Source organism: Coturnix japonica, chromosome 13 (genome assembly GCF_001577835.2).
Source record: "Coturnix japonica isolate 7356 chromosome 13, Coturnix japonica 2.1, whole genome shotgun sequence".
NCBI lineage: Eukaryota > Metazoa > Chordata > Aves > Galliformes > Phasianidae > Coturnix > Coturnix japonica.
The window spans coordinates 12,776,750-12,791,741 of record NC_029528.1 but is presented as its reverse complement, the minus strand read 5'-3'; the positions used below and the strand labels follow the sequence as shown (position 1 = coordinate 12,791,741).

The following is a 14,992-nucleotide window of genomic DNA, read 5'->3' as shown; positions in this document are numbered from 1 at the left end:
TCTGCACCTCAGTCCATGAAGGTCTTTGGGAAATTCCAGCCATGAAGGTTAATTATAAGCCTTTAATTAATCAGACGTTCACTGTGGGCTGAAGTGGTCTGGCTGTCTGAGCGCCAGCCTGGGAGCTCCTTAATTAACACTGCTGGCTGCTGGCAGCAGGGAGCAGAGGGACTGGGGGCAGCCCCAGAGCTGCGTGGGACGGGCACTGGAGCTGTGGAGGTGAACAGAGGATATTGAATAGGAGAACAGGCTGTAAAACAGGGTAAAAAGATGACGTTTTTATTATACCTTACGTACTGAAAAAATGAGAATGCATTGGTAGCTGGAATTAAAAACCCAAACTGGCTAATTTACTAAGAGAGCTTTTTAAGAGAGTTTGTTTTGCTATTGTTTGTTGTTGTTGTTTTTAATTAAAATTGCCTACAAATGGCAATAGCAACAACTGACACCTCTGAACTAAGCATCACTACTGAATGACACAAGGCTACGGTGCACCTCGGTTCTCACTGGCACGCTCAAGTGTGGCTGGTGCTCCAGAGGAACCTGCAGCAGGGATCTGGGATTTCTCTCCAATAATATCATTAGCAACGTTTCAATACTCTTTAACTTAATAACAACAAAACAGCAGCGCCAGAGAGAGCTGCTGATGAGGGAGAAAAAAAACCATTTTGCTTCTCCCCCAAATTACAAGAACTCTATTTGCTTTTTTTTCACTTTTTTCCCCCCCCTTTCAAACATATGCTGCATTTCTTAACAGGAGGGGAAAATCTGATATGGGAGAAAATAACTTTCAGTTGATGCGCTGAAATATCTTTAACTATCAAAGTGATGGAAGCCGCATCCATGAGAAAATCAGCAAGGACTTTTAAAACAATATGAAGCCAATGGGAAAAAAAAAGAAAGAAAGAAATATCCCCATTCCTGGAGGATGCCTGTTTCTTTAAGCAGCTGTTTCTTGTCTCTGAGGTAACAAAGTTGTCATGTGATGCATCTGTTACCATAGCAATAATCTGTAATTGTGCAGAAAATCCACCAAAGTAGCGTGCAACTCCTTAGTGAATTGGACGGGAGTGAAAAATCACCCCTGTGCAAGCCTTGGATTGATGATGTTGTGAAACTGTATTGGCCAAGTCAGCCTAGTTTCACCTCCAATGAATTTCCTGCATTTATTCGCTCTGGTTCTGGTGCCCAGCATTTGCTCAGTCTTTAAATATTCAGCTCACTTGTGCACGTAGGGCTGGTAAATGGTGTGCATCTTCCTGCACAGTTCCATACTGCACTCAGGGCATTTTCTATATGGTTGGGGTCTGGGCACCCCGCATCTCGTGTCCAGAGGTATAAGGCTTGTAACTACTGAGGCAAAGCAAAGGTGATAAAATGTCATTAAGTGTTATTACAAATTGCAATGGGAAAGGGTTTTCTATTTTTATTTCATCTCATTGTCCCAAAAGGGCACCTGCATTGTTTCTGTCTCTTCACAGCGATGAGTTCTACCTGTAACTCAGGAGCAGCCCCCACACTCATGCATGTGAGCACAATATTTTTATTTATAGATGAAATACACATTTAAATAGGTCTTCTGCTAGAACGCCAAGTTTGGTGTCCTTTAAAACTAACTGGAAATAGGAATATAGGAGGATGAGAAGATGAAATCTGCAAAACTTTCTACCTCCTGTTAGTCATAAAATAAACTGCTGGAATTTACAAAGAAAACCCTTGAACGTTTTGAGTCATCTGCTCATGATATCATTGGGCTAAAAGTGCTTGCTACTATCCAAATCAAAATGCCAGAGAAATCTCATGAGAATATGCCTTGTGGGCAAATCCCAAAAGGAGAACATCTGGATTTAAGATGCCATTGCCCTGTACTTAACCCTGAGCCACTGAGAAAAATGACTATTCTCCTGCTCTCGCTCTCTCTGTTATTAGTAAATATTTATACTACACAAGCACCCAAAGGCCTCGATTGAGAGTAGATTTCCATCTTGAGGCCTGTGCAGGACTAACAGAGAAAGGAAACTCCGTCTACTCTGAAGAATTCACTCTTTATTTATTTTCCCTTTCAGCCCATGTGTGACAAGCTGCTCCATGCACAGTGGCTGATGATTTCCACTGTATTGGCCACTGGATAAGGCCTTCAGTTCTTCCACAGACCAAAAAAAACAATAAAAAACACCCCAAAAACCCAACCCAAATCAAAAAGGAAGTTTGTTTCACTGTTGCCATTTGTAAAGAGCACTTAAGTTGCACCTGCACCAGCAGTGTCACCCTTTGCATTGTCTTCCCATCCTCTAACATAACACACTGAGCCCACCCCAACAGCATACAACTGCTTTGTCTTCTCATCTAGCTCAGAAAGCATTAATGGGATGTGGATGATTTAACACCGCATTGCACTGAAATTCAAACCTAAACCAAACCACCTCGCAGCCCTTAATTTGCAGTGATTGGATTAGGATTTCCCCCGCCCCTGCAAATCCTTGTTCTCAGGGTCATTGTGAGGGCTCAGCTGCAGAAGTAGTGCCTGGTAGGACCTTACTGACTGCAATTGCTTGCTGGCAAATGCCCGGCCAGCTGAACCCAGCCCTGCTCAGACTTGAGATCTGTCCTTCAGAAACAAGGAGGGATGCTGGCATATTGATTGTGAGAGCTGCAACCTGAACCTCCTGCAGCCCCTCTTATGAGGAAAGGCACAAAGTCAGTGAGAAGCAGAAGCTCCAAAACTACCACAACACAGCCTGTTTCATCCAATCTGCCACCAGCCCCATGCACTAACACTCAGAAAGAACCTTAACACACCTGGAGCAAATGGAGGACACAATTACACTAATTAGACCCCGGGCTGGGCTTCCTCATTTTGGTTGCAAGGACCCAATCAGGGGCAGCTGAGCAAACTGACCTTATAAAGGCTTGGGGGGAGGAGCAGGAGGGGAGCTGGCAGTTGGGATGTGCAGCTGGGGGTAGTAGCTTTGCTCTGCTTAGGTGTAGGAGCATGGATTGTGTTTAAAAGTTATTCGTCCTTGCTGTTATTGACTTCGTTTTCCTGTGGTGGAACTGCAGAAGAGGTGAGGGGTTAGAACATTTCTGTGTTGGGTTTGGGAGGTTTCAGAGGGAAGGGGTTGGCTTGGAGCAATATGAGGCTGGGACTTAGTGGGGTTTTGAGCTAGGCCATAATGGTCAGCCCTATCACAAAGGTCAGCTGCCCCTTCCCTGTGACTTTATAGCTTTCCTGATAGCTGTGCTGAGGCTTTATGCCACTGGAAAAAGCCCCCGGGGGGACCCATTGCAGCCCCCTGCCCTAGGAGAGAGGAGAGCTGGTGCAGCTGCAGTGGGAAGCCAGGAAGCAGGATCCAAATGGGAGCCACTCTGAAATAAGTGCTTAGGAATGCTCTGACCTCTTGCTTCACTGGAGCATCATTTTTTTTGTGCTTTTTTTCTTTCTTTTTTTTTCTTTTTTTTTCTTAGAACACATTAAAGAGCTGTTTGTACATAGCCTTAATCTGTGTGCACACATACACAAATTCAGCCTGGGGGGGTGAGGGGGGGAGTGGGAAAAGGATCACGGCTCTGCCAACTGTAGGCGTCCCAGGCTCTAGACAGCTGTGACAAACTGCAGCCTTTTTCCTACCTTAAAGAACATAATGGGCCACTTTTGTAATTTCAGCTGTAAATGCATTTCTACTGTATCACAGGACAGTGCTTCAGTATGAGAAAAGAGAGAAATACAGGAACTAATGTGGTGACAGGCCGAGGAACAGAGCTTATAACACACCCACAGAGTGTTTCCCATGAAAGCAATATTCTCCTGGTTCTGTCTGAGATGCTCTTGCTTTCCTGCTTTAAGGAGTAATTTCTCAGAGCTGTATTTTAGATGTTCAGATCTTGTAAACTCTTCACAGTTTAATACACTGCAACTTCTCTGTTTTCTGAGTTTGACTCACTGGATTAAAATTGCCCCCACCACCACAGTGTTCAGTGTTACTGTTAACTTCCCAACTTCTCTCTTCTAGGCTCTATGTAACAACCTGTGATCAGGATCCCAGTTATGTGCTGGATAGGCAAATGAAGAAGCTCCTAGGCCAGCTTTTCCATGATTTGGATGGAGCATATAAATAAGGTGAGGGTGGTCTGTGTGTAACATTGAACATGAGTGTAGTCCCTGTGGCATGGGTTTGTGGTCAAAAAACAAAAGGCTTATGTGGTGTCCTGATCATGGATCTGAAAGAGGGATGAAGTTCTTGGTTTTGTTGAAGCATTTCTTGCCTACAGACTAAAGTGATTGCTGGATTTAGCTGGGAAAAAATTCTCCTGGATGAAGTTACCACAATTGTTACAGATGTAGGATTTTCTGAGCAAGTGTCTCCCATTGAATAACTACCCTGCCCAGTACTTCAGGTGTTGCTGGCACATAATTGCATTATGCTAATGGTAGAGGCTGCACTGCTGATGGTGCACCTGTGATGTTTTGCAGGGCCTGTGATGGCTCCAAATTTAAGTCTTAAAAAACTAGAAGCTGAGTTGTGGTTGTGTTGGGCTTTGTGCTGTCACTGGTCAACAGGGACTCACAGCAAGGCTGTCTGCAAGGTGGGCAAAGGCTTGGGAAGGCCTCCTTTGTCACCAGTGAACTATGAGATCCTGCTGCAATGTACTGCTCTGCTTACTGATGCAAATAGAAGGATGAAGGTGTTAGGGGGAGCCTGAGAGCCCCAAACTGGGTTTTGGGATGCCTTGTTGTTTATGTGAGACCTGTAGGAGTACACTGAATGGAGCAGGAAATAGGGAAACTAAGCATGAGGAGAATTTTGGTTGTTTATTTTTTTTTTTTTTTAAACAGAAATCTCAAGAAGAAACAGCTATAAACTGAAACACCTCACTGTAAGTCAGTGCAATTCAGTTCTTGTTTTGGAAAAAAACTTCCACCCATCATAAGAAATAGCTCAAATTCCTTGAGAGCCAGCTACACAAGGCTGTCTTTCCATAGGACTCCCTGGCAGATGGTATCCCCTGCCTTCTTTGTCCTGTTGATCCTGCTCATCAGACACCTGTTTCTGGCACAGTTCTTCCTTAAAGGTGTTTGAACCTGTGTACAAGCTGAATGGTGCTGGCTGAAGTATTCCATATGGTTCTTTGTCAGGAGGACGTGGGACTGGATGTCCCTGGAGGTCATTTTGTGCTTTGTGCTGCTCTCCCCTGGTGCTGAGCACCTGCATTATTGTGTCCCTGCTTTGGTACTCTGTGCACTCTGGTTGAAATAGTAGGGAAGGATGGAACTGCAAGGGATGGGGGCCATAGAATATATTTCTTCCCTCGCAGCAGATAGTTTTTGGATACTTACAGATATCATGAACTTCCTCCCCACTCCTGCTTCTTGCTAAACCTTGAGATTTGAGCGTAATGTTTTTATATTGCTTCGGAAATCAATCTGTTTGGTAACCTGACTGAGAATAAGTAATGCAGCTTGATACTTCTGAGTCGTTATGTGTGCACGATCTGTTCGTATGATATGCTCCAGTTTTCCTAACATCTGGTTCTAGCCAGTTGCTATCAGGCCCTTGGTTTTATAAGCACTAAATTCACTCAGTTTTTAATGCAGGGGGGGAAAAAAAAAGTACAGCCCAAAGAGCATAACATTTACAAGCTTCTTTTGTGGGAGTGGAGACAGGAGGCCAAGTTCTGCTCTCAGACAGAGTCCAGCCTTTGCATTTTTGGGTGGGCCTCTGAAACCCTTTTTTATTTTTTTCCTTGAGATGCCTCCTTTTCAGCCAAACCAAACTGATTCCTGTCAACTATTATCACTCTGGTATGAACGTGTTTGGCACAGAGACTTGAGGGAGGGTCAGCAAGATGGCTTGTTGGGATGCTCGTCAAATAATAACCAAAGTGTTACACATAAAGTGTGCCTGTGTGTGCCTTGACTTATGGAAAAGGGCAGGGTGGGAGCCTGTAGTTTCTTGGAACCTTGCCTGCCCCTTTTTGCACCTGATGTGCGTTGGGTACAGTGCTGCGTTTAGGTGACTCAATTTACACCCTTTGGGTTGTGCTTCATCAGGCTGCAGCATCTCTGGGTGCCTCCCCATGTGGCTTTTCCAATGTTGCTTTAACATGGAAGAAAAGGACTGAGTTGTTCTCAGTATCAGAGACAGCTGGTGGACTTTTATTAAGCACCTATGATAGTGGATGATGCAAAAGTCAATAGGCAACCCAACAAGTCATTGAAATCTTTTCATAAGAAAGCCAAGCATTAACAAACCTGCTGCTGCCAAGCCAGTTGCTGACAGAGATAAAAAGAAAACCTATCTATAACCCAAACCCATGTTATCCATGTGCAGCTTACAAGAAGGCTAAATAGCTGCTGGCTTTCTATTGAAGCAAAATTGCCTTTTAACTTTTGTGTTGTCATTTGTGCTTTCATCCTAGTTTGGTGTTCACCCTCTAAGTCAAAGCTCTGAGTGAAACTTAAAGGGATGAGAACCATCCTTAAATAGTTTGAATAACTGTCCAGAAGAAATTGAATTAGATCTTTAAATCTTCAGCAATGCTAGTTCTAATACAAATATCAACTACCAGTGGTTTTATTTGCTTGGCAACTGGAGGGAGAGAGAGGGAGATAGCAGACCAGAAGTTGCTCATACTTAAAGTCACTGAAAGGCTGCAATTCACATATGGATGAAATTTGGCTCTGGAATAACATAATGTAGTTGTAAGTGGAATAAATCTGGTCTACTAATTCTTTTCTGCCTGTTTTGTTTTAAAAGACAAACTGCCTTCATTTCACATGTGCACATAAAACATGGGTAGCTGAAGCAGGTAACTGTGTAAGTCTGGGAGGAGAACTTGCTGGGTACTTTTGGCAGGGCCTCATATTCTGGAAAGTATCAGAGTGAATGCACACATCCCCTTGTGGCAGTAATGCCTGTCTGCTCCTGAGCTGGGACTGCTAATGGTGTGGCACTAAGTCAGATATTGCAGAATTGCATATAGGTTTCCACAGTTATTTTTCTGTTGTTAGCAAACACTCGAAATAAGGATGTGCTGTGGTCATATAGACAGGAAAATGATGTAATCCTAAAAACCACTAATGCAAAAACTTTGGAATCTGAAAGGCAAACTGTATTCTAATTGGGAAGGAAAAAGAGCAGTGACATTTGCAATGGAGAAATTTCTTGGATTCTCCTTACTTCCAAATCCTCCCCTGGCTTCCCTTTCAGCCAAAGCTGTGACAAGTGCATTGGAGCTGATAATAAGCATATAACTCTGAGGTCATTGCTGGGTTTTTAAATTAAAATAATTAAATAAATATGGATTAAATTTCTCACCTCCAGGAATCTATTGCTTGGGAACGAGCAGCACAAACTGCTCTATGGAGTCAAGCAATCTAAAGTGCTTTTTTCTTGTTGTTCTTCTGTATAACGTGGCTACTTTTTTTTCTGTTATCTGAAAACACAAAACAACCAGAATTATTCCCAGCATCCACGTTGATGGAGGAGGCTGGTAGATGTGACCAGCTCATCCTGCTGTGGATTACTGGAGCTGGCGGGAGGAATACTGAATAAGCCATATTGCACTGATGTCAGGTTCTGTGTGTATCAATGCTGCTGTACCTTTTGGAAGCAGAGCAGCTTTGTTTTGGGAAGAAGAACAGGCTGGAGGAATTCCAACAATGTTAAGATTGACTTATTGGGGCACAAAAGAAAATGTTGTTTCTGAAATGACTTGTCTTCAATTTCTTAGCATTTTGTTTCAAATAATCTAGATGGAAATTGATTGTAACTGAGGTACTTTAGTTAATCCAGGAAAGCTGCTATTATTTTTTTTTCCCTAGAAACTTTTTTAACAGGGAGTTGAATTCTGGGAGAAGTGGAGCTTGTTGGTGCTTGTAAGGAAACAACATGTTGAACTCAGACTTAGTTCTTTGAGAAACGTGCTTTCCATCCTTAAGCCATATCAACTCATTTCCCACTTTAAACAAAGTTGTGCACGTGCACCAAAGCCTCCATCATCCCACCTTCCACAGATGATGTACCCTTAATTCCCAAAGATGCACAGCAGAAGCTGGTGCCTGCAGAGACGCTTGAACTGATGCTGTATGTCATCCCCACTCAAGGAATTTGGTTTGAGTGGCCCTTTGTTTTTGCATGATCAGTTACATTGAAAGTTAGGCAAATGGGCTCTCCGTCCCTATCCTCTGCCCCTGCTCACTTTACCGCTATCCCCATCTGGGAGAGAATATAATGAGAATAGTTGCAAGGAATCACCTCCTCTCCTGCACCTGCCAGCAGGGTGGATTAACTGTCTGGTTATTTTAGGAGCGGAATAAATCCTGACATATTTTGAAAATGCATCCTCACTTGCTCCTGAATTTCTGTTCTGCTCGGTTTCATCGCAGTCATAGCTAGTTTTCTCAAAGTGCCACTATTCATATTGGATTTGCACCTTGCAAGCACCTGCAGGCTTATTGCTTGGCATGGACTGTTCCTTATTGATTTGATTTTTCTTTTGTGTTTTGTTTTATAACGTTTCATGGTGTAGACAGCAACTTTGCAGGTCCTGGGCCAGGCTACTAATTGGTTTCACATCCCTTTGAGTGTGGATTTAGCAGGGTCTTTGCTGGTTCTTATTTCTTTTTCCCACAGAAATGAAAGCAAGAAGCAGCTCGATAACGTGATAGTGCCATTCATTAACCCTACGACTGAAAGGATTCTGCTTCCTTGCAGACCACTGAGGTCATTTTGTCATTGAAAGCTGAGTGAGGGCAGATCACATGAGGTCATCTGGCCTGGCTGTTCTGTGCAGCAAAGAAAGGCTCTTCCAGTGAAAGTGGGAGCAAGACTGGGCCTGGAGTGGAATAGTGAGTGCATGGATGGATTGAAGGCCAATGCAGGAACTTCAGCTGTGCCACTCTTGGAAAACATCCTTAGAGGAACAGGTTGTGTGTGGAGTGTGTAGCTTCTGTAGTGCAATATACAGGCATAACTTAAAGCAGCCCTGCTTCCTACTGCTGTTCTTTAACAGTACAGCAGTCACTGCATGTAACAGTGTTCCCTGTGTCAAATGATCTTAGCCCTGTGAGGAGACAGGATAGTAAAGGAGAACCCTGTCCATATTTATCTTTTAATAAATTGTTGGTGACCTCATGTGTCCCGCATTACAGCACTTCATTCTGACTGCTGGAGGGCGAGATGTTAAGGGACCTGATCCAGTGCCAGTTGAAGTTTATGGGAATCTTTCAGTGGATGTTAATCTGCTTCGAAGCAAAACGGTTCATGTAGTGCTTCTTCTGTGCTTTTGCAGTATGTGGGGTAAATTATCGAAGGCCCTTGGCTGCAATGTGGGGAAAGGCTTGAACAGAGCTGCCTGGATGCATGGCAAACTCACGCCTGTTACAAACAGCACTTTGGCACTGAGTTGAGTTTGATCTCCTTACCTCCAGATGAACAAAACGTCACTCCCCAGCTCTCACTGCTCCATCAGTCTTAACTTTGTTCTAACCTTGTCTCAAACAGACTTCTGCGTTTATAAACTACAATTAAGTGATGAGGTTTCGTATAGCTGCATGTTTTTTATATTTTACTATGGTTTTGGAAACTAAACGTGTCCTGATGATGTTATGTCCTCAGGTCTGGCTTACGTGGCAGGCAGGCTTTCCTAGAGGCAAAGAAAATGGATTTTAGGATTTTATCACTAGTTTTACCACCAGTTTACTTTTGCCATCTGATAATGACAGCGGTGCTTGGTTATGGGGAACAAAAGTCAGAGGGGAAAAAAAAGCATCCTTGAAACAGCGTATGCTGTTCATCACAGTACTTAAGATACACATGAACAACAGTAAAACAACTCTAGGTGAAGGGCCAGTGAGTGAGAACACTGGGCTTCATTCTTCTTCCTTCAGAATAAATTCCCTTCTGTCTGCAACCATCTCATTTGTACAAAAAGTCCTTTGTTAGTCATTTCTCATTAGAGCTATTGATAAGGCTTGTCCAAAAACATGCCAGAGTGCTTTTGTAAGTTAGATATTTTACATCAAGTACCAACAGCTACTAATCATACAGTGAGTCTCTCTTAAAAAAACTTTTGCACTCTTGCATTTTTATTTAGTTAACACTGCAGCGATACTCACAGCATGGGAATAGCATGAATACTTCAGCATGGTGTTTATTCAGAAAAGCAATTGAGAACACTTTAACTGTTAGGAAGAAAGCTTTAATTAGTGTGATTTCAAATACTGCTACTTTTATAAGATGGGTGTCAGATACTACAGGGGCATTTGTTTCAATGAAAGTACTATTAAAGACCAGAGCAGCTTCTTTTTTTCCTGTGTTCTTGAGAAGGAAGATATGTGGAACAAATAGTGTTTTCTCACATTTATCCAGCTTTAAGCCTATGAAGGTGTTAACAGTTCATTTATATATTTATATAAAAAAACTGCTCTGAAAGTAATGCCTTCTACTTTATTGTATTGGCACATGATATCAGAGATGGATGTTGGTGTTGTGATAGTAGAAGGTGAACCATCCCACCAATATCCCATTACATGTTGTTGCTGTGTGACAGATGGCAGCAGAGGGGCTCTCTAGCACAATGGTGTCTGACATGCAGGTGTGTATGAAGCAAAGGTGTGGCATTGAATTCTTCTGTGCAGAATAAGTGGCACCCACTGACGTTCATTGATGCTCATTGCTGGCAAAAACACATATCTAATTGTGGTGGCTATATTCAAAAGTAGTGTTTCATAGCTGAGGATTTGCTCTGTCAAGTAGTTTCACTGTGCTCGTTGTATCTGTTGTTATTTCCATGGAAATAAATGGGAGGCATTACTTTCAGAGCAACCTACTTGTATGCAGAGTAACTTCCCTCTGTCCGATCTTAACCTTTGCACATGTTTACAGTTTGCAGTTTCTATACATTCCTTTGTTGTCTGTCCATTACTAGTGTAAAATGAGCAGTGAAATGGAAAAGTGATTGTTGGGAAGGGTTATTAGCTATTTCTCATAATAGGAAACAGTACCAAATAAAATGATTGTGCAACGGGCTGTAAAGGAACGAAACCCACTTTTTCACACAATGCGTAATTAAATTGCAGAACTCATTGCCACAGGATGTTTCAGATATTGAAAGTATGAAATTCAAAAAGCAACAAAGTGAATTGGAATCAAAGGTCTCTAAAGGGCTGTTAAATGAGATGACGTAGATGTAGGCTACAGCTCAGGAAGTCCTTAAACCACAAATTACTTGAAATGGAGAAGATATGGAGGATTTTCATACTTGCCTCACTTCTGATATATTTTCTCCTAAATGCCCATTACTGGCCATTGCCAAGACAGCACTGTGGTAAATGGGCCTTTGGTGTGACCAGGTCCAGTCCCTTTTAGGCCAACTTCTTTGGGAGAGAAAACTAGAGGGTATAATATACCAGGCTGGGAAATGGCTGCTTCCTTGGGATAAGTCTTGTGTGTGTATGCACTCTGATGGCAGTTGTATACCAAAGTCCGTCAGGTCCCACTTATTTTACCATCACATCTCTCTACTGAAGGTTTCCTTGCCTAGAAAAGCTAACAACAGGCTGAGATAAAAGATGGGGAAATAATGCAGCCCTCCCTTATAGACATTTCAGTCAGAGATCTGAAGTGTATTGGAATTCTTTTGGATTTTTCTTAGTTTTTATGGCACATGAGATATTTTCTTTGGCAGTAGTTGTGATGTAGAGTAACGAAGGTGGTATTTGCTTTTATTTTTAAGCAAAACCACATCTCACTTGAAGAACCAGGTTAGGTGTATCATCCTCCCCCCGGTCTATTTTAAATTGACTTTAAGGAAAGTAATTGTGGGAAGCAAAAGACTTGCTCTGGTATAAGTAGATGTTAAGCTTCCCCCATTGGATGCAAAGCAAAACAGTTACATTTTCAGCTTCCAACTGCCAAGGACACCTAGGAGCATTTTCCTACCACAGACATTTTGCAGGCAATGTGGAAAACATGCCACATGCCAAAGGCATTAAAAGAAGGAGCCAATCATGAATAATTCATTTGGAATTCACAATAATGGCATTAGTCATAATGAAACCTAAGCTGGTATTAACGTGTGGGTAATAGGTAGAGTACTTCCTGAGGAATCATTCTTAATAAAGAGAAGTATTACGAAGAGCTTGGGAAAGGGATCCTATTTCTACCTTCGTGATGCAGCAGAATAGGGATAGTGGTGTCTGATAGTCTCCAGGAAAAGGCACGAGTTATGTTGGCTGTGATCGGTTGTGATGTCTTCAGGATCTGAGTTTGAAAAGAAATTGCTTACAGAAGGACTTTATGGCAGCTGCTCAGAGCAGCAGTAGATGTGCCAGTGGAAGTGTTGGTTCAAATGAATAAGCAATCTGATCATATTTCTGTTCCCTTCTTGGTGGTTCTTCCAATGAGCTTCTGTGCGAATGAGGTGTTTTTGCATTTGTTTTGTAGCTGCTGGGGGAACAGGAGGATGTGTTGTTGCATGAGGAAAGAAGAGGGTTGGTGGTTTGGGTTGGCCGTTGTCCTGGTGGTCTGCAGGAGGGCAGAGCCTGGGTCCCCAAAGGGAGATGAGGCCCTGCTCTGACATGTGGTCATTCACCATGGGGGTGACTCACCGGGAGATGAGAAACCTGTAGTGTACAGCTTTGGTAGTGAGGCAATCTAGAATTAGTCAAGCCCCTAAGGATGTGCTTACACTCTACTGAAAGCCCGAGATGGTCAGATTTGGGTTTTAATCTGGACTTTGAAAGAGCGTTAAGTGTGTGTTTGGAGTTCAGTGCTTTTCAAACTGGGACTGTATAAGGACTAGTGAAAGGCAGAATAAAGATAAATGGTTCATAGGTGTCAATTTATTATTGGAGTAAATCCACATAACAAGATATGAATGATTCAGAAACGGGCATGAGGGCTAAAACCATTCATGCTAAATAATTTGCTTTACTTTAACCAAGGCTGTTCCAAATCTCAGCTTTATCTGGTCATGTTAAACCAATACCAGCTCTTAGTTCGCTGAGACAGGTGTACAGTGCAATATTCATCATCACTTCAGTAATCCCTGCTGTAACCTTTTATACAGTGAACACAGAGCACTTGCTGAAGGTGCTCTGAGCTGAGAAAGCAGTCTGCTCAGCTAATGAAGATCTCACAATGTATGATGAGAAGACCTTTGCCTTATGAGGTGTAACTAATTAATGCAAACAGTAAAATCAACATAAAAGTTAACAATAGTTATTTAGTACAGTTGAGCCCTGCAAGGTACACAATTGCTGTATCACACATTTCTCAGATGTGCCAGCATAGCTCAGTGGGCAAGGCCAGGAGGATGCCACACCTATATGTTATCTGTGCACCAAGCAGCCCTGCTCTGTTACTCCAGTGTAAAATCTTGTAAAAATAAAGGAAGGAAAACATTCTTCATTCCTTTATTTTCTGCCACCAGAATCGTGGGTGGAAAAAAAAAAAAACAAAACAAGAAAATGCTTGACATTTGCCATTCATAAATTCTGCAGAAATAGATACTCAGGCTCTGAAGCTATAGGAGTGAAAGAATGCAAAGTTCATCACCTGCTGACGCTTGTCTTGAAAAGAGAGCATCAGAGACAAATCCTGCTGGGTTAGGACTGAGTGTCCAAGACAAGCATCAGGTTCCAGATCTTTTACAGCATGAATAAGGTAGGTCTTCTGCTGTGAGCCTGCAGAGGTGCCAGGACCTGCACGTGTCTGGGCACAAAAGGGACAAAGCCTTTTTCTCCTCCTTTAAGATTGACTCAGCTGTGCTTGGAAGGGACCTTGCAGTCAACACAAGGCTGCCGCTCAACCCAGCCTGTTCCAATCATACCTAAGGGCCATCAGCATGGGGGTTAAGCAGGTTTTATTGTTTTGGTGCTTTGTTTTTTTTTTTTCTTTTATCATCCAGAAGTTGATTGTAGATGGTACGTGCTAGGAGACTACTCTTGCTGCAAGTAGAGGAAGATCTCTCCATGAAGGTAATTCAGAGATCTCAGATCCCTGCTCTAAATGGCTCATGGATGAGGTTATCCCTATTTATGAAGCAACCTAGAGAGACAAGTCTCCATGAGTCAGTGTTTTAGGTCTTTAATGATGTATCCTGATTGACATGTTTTCATGTTCACATCAAAAAATAGGACTTGCTCAGAGTTAACATTCTGGGTCGATTTCCCTGTGATGATGCATGCGAGTGTGTGTGCAAAAGACACCTAGATCTCATGCTTAGGAACCTGTACCAGTAATACCAGTGCTCAAGTTGGCTGCATCTTCAAGAATGCAGAGTTTTCCAAGGGGAGCAGCAGAAAGTAGGTGTGTGTTTTTATCCCAAGCGTTGGCCTCTGAGACTTGTCAGGCAAACATAGAGGCATCGGGGAATTCTAGTTTGGGTTTCTATGAAGTACAGAATAATTGCCTCTGTTTTATCTTCCTCATCTTCGCTGTTAACAATACAGCCAAGTCCCTGGGGATTAAAACTTATCAGTGTCAGTAAATCCAGGTAATTCTGATAATGTTAAACTCCTGTTTCTCTTTGCACTGTCAGTTACGGTATGATCTTCTACTGATGGTCATGTTATACAGGCAAGATGTGCTTTAGAAGAAGTACAAACCCGGGTGGGGTTTGTTATGGAGTAAGGGCAAATGAGGATTTGGATTTCCTTTCTTTTAAATGTGAAATCTTTCCTTCCATTCCCACGGGAATCTCTTCGAACTTTCTCCCTGCTACGTTCGCTTTGCTCAGCTCAGATTGGACTGAACTGTTGAGATCATTACTTACCCAAGTAATTCAGACCTACTGCTGATTACAGAAATCATACGTAGCTATAAACATCTTCAACTCAAAGAACTTTAAACAGAATAATTAGCGGTTGAACTAACTGAGCTTCACAACAGCTTTCTAAAAAGAGCTGGCTTTCCCAATATTACAGATGTTAATTTGTGGCGTGCAGATGATATGATTTACTGACGGTGACACAGTGAATGTGCATTAG

General features: G+C 42.5%; 1 long non-coding RNA gene across 1 annotated transcript in view; it reads left to right on the top strand.

Moving 5' to 3' along the window:
- The first annotated feature begins 2,509 nt into the window (after nucleotides 1–2,509).
- Nucleotides 2,510–14,992, top strand: part of LOC107320263 — a 102,923-nt gene continuing 90,440 nt past the window's right edge. Inside the window, exons 1-2 of the long non-coding RNA XR_001558200.2 lie at nucleotides 2,510–3,065; nucleotides 4,011–4,117. This is a non-coding gene — a long non-coding RNA (uncharacterized LOC107320263). The remainder of the gene's footprint in view (nucleotides 3,066–4,010; nucleotides 4,118–14,992) is intronic.